Below are 4,002 nucleotides of genomic sequence, written 5' to 3'. Positions count from 1 at the left end.
TCAGGGTTGTGAGATGGAACCCTGTTGTCGGGTTCCCACTGCGTGTGGAGGCTGCTTAGGATTTTCTCTCTCCCTCTGCTCCTCCCCAACCTCTAAAAAAAAGAGAATTAGCCTACCTTAGGAAATAATAATACCTCTTTGTAGGTTTCATTTAAAGATTAAATGAGGGCGCCTGGGTGGCTCAGTCGTTAAGCGTCTGCCTTCGGCTCAGGTCATGATCCCAGGGTCCTGGGTTCAAGCCCCACATCGGGCTCCCTGCTCCGCGGGAAGCCTGCTTCTCCCTCTCCTTCTGCCCCTTCCACCTACTCGTGCGTGCAGTCTCTCTCTCTCTCTCTCTCTCAAATAAATAAATAAAATCTTAAAAAAAAAAAGATTAAATGTGAGAATGTGTTCAGTTCAGGGCCTGGCATATGTTATGTAACTGGCATATATAATAACTTATTACTATTAATGTAATAGTACATATAGTAATGTAATAGTACAACAGTAATGGAATGGAATGATTTCTCTCTCTTCTGGCTATTAGAACAAAACCTTTATGAGGAATAAATGAGATAATCTACATAATTCAGGAAGTACTGAACACATAGTATGTACTCAGTAGCCAGGAGTTATTATTAGCTTTATATGAGTGTGTGGTATCTGGTTTCCTCTCCAAGCTACCGGATATGCTATGACTATGGTAACTTTTCCGGGATGGACTTATTTTCATTTTTTTTTTTAAAGATTTTATTTATTTATTTGAGAGAGAGAGAATGAGAGATAGAGAGCACGAGAGGGAAGAGGGTCAGAGGGAGGAGCAGACTCCCTGCCGAGCAGGGAGCCCGATGCGGGACTCGATCCCGGGACTCCGGGATCATGACCTGAGCCGAAGGCAGTCGCTTAACCAACTGAGCCACCCAGGCACCCTGGACTTATTTTCAAATATTTTGTCTCATTTATCTATGCATACCCTACACTTGCCACATCATAATGCCGGATTTGGGTTCATAAAATATAGCCAACGAAGCTAAACTCCAGCCTAATTTCCTGCCTGTTCAATGCTAAGAAAGGTATACTCAAAACCAGCAAGATGTGCTAATCATGGCGCCACCTCCTACATGCAGAAATCTGAGCCTGGCTCCATGGCTCCATGGAAGTTCCAGAGAGCGGGGAGTGTTCCCAGAATGAGCAGGGACTTGGTTGTGTGGACTTTGTTCCTTTCAAAAAAAAAAAAAAAAAAAAGCTGGTCACTGTGCAATCTGCTAAGTCCAGTCTGTAACTGAAGATAAGAGAAAGGGGATCCCATACAGTCTCTGTGAATGGAGTAAGGGCCCCCAAGAGGATGTTTCCACACCTGGATCGGGAGCAATAAGAACCAAGAGACTAAAAGAAGAGCAGTTTTACAGTAAGAAAGTGAGACGAAGATGGGAACCTGGCTGGATCAGTCGCAAGAGTGTGCAGTGCTTCATCTCAGGGTCATGAGTTTGAACCCCACGTTGGGTACAGAGATTACTTAAACTTGAGAAATTTTTTTTAATAATAATAATAAGAGGAAAGTGGGAGGAAGAGAGTCCAGTTTGCAATGTGAAAGAAAGATCACTAAGAGGTTGAAGTGAGCCAGCAGGGCTGGGTCGAAGCTGGCTTCCTTATAAGGAAGGAGGATATGGAGGGCTGGCCTGTGGCCACAGAAAACGAGGAAGTATAATCAAGGAAACCCCATTATTCTGGCTTTGAGTCATTTCACAGGGTTCACTCATGATTATATGAAAAAAATGGGGGCTCCTAAAGTATAAATAATCTTTAAACCAAAAATACTATGGAAAGACAAAGGTCCCAGGGCACTGCTCATCTGATCTCATCTTTTTAGGCCAGGGGTATCTGTCCCCAGTCTCTCTCTCTCTCTCTTTCCCCAATCCCTTCTCCTCCTGCCCTATAAGTGTACACATTCTTTCCTTCCGTCCGTGTTCCATGAGGAAGAAAAAAACACAATCCTCACCAGGAAATGCCTTAGGATCCTTTAGAATGAACTGTTTCTTGATGCAGACTCACCTTCTCAAGCAATTACTGCTGTGGTAACCATACCATTAGAGCTCAATAGATACTCACAGATGATGGCAGTTTACACCTCTGCCTCCAAATCAAGTCCCCTGTGTAGCTGTGATTTAAACAAGGCCCATGGATTTTCAGAGATGCACTAGCCCTGGACCCTTCGCCCCCTGACGTGTCCCCAGACGTTACCAGATTTGCGCACGGAAATGTTCAAAGCAGAAGCTGCTGGGAAAGTTCTGTGGGGTTCAAGGAGAGGTGTGTTGCAATATCAAGTTCCTCTTCCTGTGACTGTAGTCTTCTCTCCTTCCAACTCTGTGTTTGAGAAAGAGGAGACTTGTAAGTTTCAAGACATTTCAGTAGCCGGAGAAAGCCTCTGTCTGTTCCTCAGCAGGATGGCCGATTTTAGAAGGGAAAGAAGGGGTGGGGAGAGGAGGACTTGCCCCCAGGAAGCCTGACCACACAATGGGGATGGTGTATTTATTTACTCAGCCCTTTCCTACAGGCAGCCAGCGCGGCAGCCATTTCATTTTGCACTCAGGAAGTGTATTTAGTGGTAGGCTGGCCTTCTTTTCCTGTTAGTTTCCTGCAAGAGGACATCAGTGTCTTCTCAGGGCAGCAGCTGATAAGAAGGATGTTGTTGTTCAATGGAGACAAACATATTTCCCGTCTCAGACCCAGACCCTTTCGAGGGCACAGAGAACTGGGCTTGGATGTGGAAATTGAAGAACCTGATGGACACGCCTATTTCCCTGGTGCCGGAGGTCTTCCTCCCTGACGTACTCTCTAGTGGGATACAGTAATAACACCCTCCACTTGTGTCGAATTTCAGACTTTTCCAGGGTAGCGTCCCACTGTACAGAAGCAGAGTTGGGGGGCACTGTATTTGGCTTAGCCTGGGAGTTACCTTGCAGGCCTCATATGAGGAGGCAGCTTTGGGTTTAACATTATGTTCTGGGGAAATTACCCTAAGTTGGATTCCATGACTAGTCCCTACTCATCCTACAGATCTCACCTTCGAAGTTACTACGACGGGGGAGTGTTCTGACACCCCCTCTCCCAGCCACCATTGAGTTAGGTGCCCCTCTTACACACACTACACTTCCACACTGGATTCACACATCCCTCGGGTATACTTGCTTAGTGCCCGTCCCTCTTGTAGCGTGTCAGCATTGTGATACCAAGAACCACATCCATGCTGCTCATAGCTGCTTAGCACAGGGCCTGGCCCACAGCAGTTCTCTAAATATTTAGTGAATGAATGAGTCAGGAGTTGTCTCTAGGAGCAGCCTCGCCACCCTACACCATCATTTATTCTGGGGTGGTGCTCTGGGAATTATAAAAAAGGCATGTGCTAATTATCATATAATGATCACTAGTGGTTACAGTAATTGGTAGGGTAAAGCACAGTGGCAGAGCATGACTAAATAAAGCCCTCCACCAGTGGATCTGGGCCCATCCCTGAACCCTGGATCTGGAGTCCCACTGCCTGTCTCTGCTGGACTCCCTTAGACAGAGTTACTCCTTTTGGGGGAGATTCTGTTCAGAGTTGCCAACACTGGGGACAGGGAGAGCTCAGTTTCCTCTGAGTCTGTGAAACCATTCTGGCTTGGATATTAAATTAAAATACGGGGCCAAGAGTGGCCATCAGGCTCTGAGACAGATTTCCCTTTAAGGATCTGCACTGAGTCATTCCTCCTCCGAATTATATATAACTAACTAACTAAATAGATAGATAAAACTTCTAACTCCCTCCGGATGAGTGATAGAAGCAAAAGTTCTTCCCATTGAGGACAACATTCATGGCCTCAGCCCCCTCCCTGGGAACAAGGGGGCAATCTGAGAGGGAAAAAAAAAAAGACTTTTCCTTCCCATTCTTTCCTCCCTCACAAGCTCTGGGCCTATGGCTTCCTGTTGCTGAGGGGTGGTGAGAACAGAGACAGGGCAGGTGGAAGAGTAAGCTGAGGACACGGT

The sequence above is a fragment of the Eumetopias jubatus genome, unplaced genomic scaffold (genome assembly GCF_037043125.1).
Source record: "Eumetopias jubatus isolate StellerSeaLion01/CBP00866 unplaced genomic scaffold, mEumJub1_p1.0 scaffold_7, whole genome shotgun sequence".
Lineage (NCBI taxonomy): Eukaryota > Metazoa > Chordata > Mammalia > Carnivora > Otariidae > Eumetopias > Eumetopias jubatus.
This window is presented reverse-complemented; position numbering follows the sequence as displayed.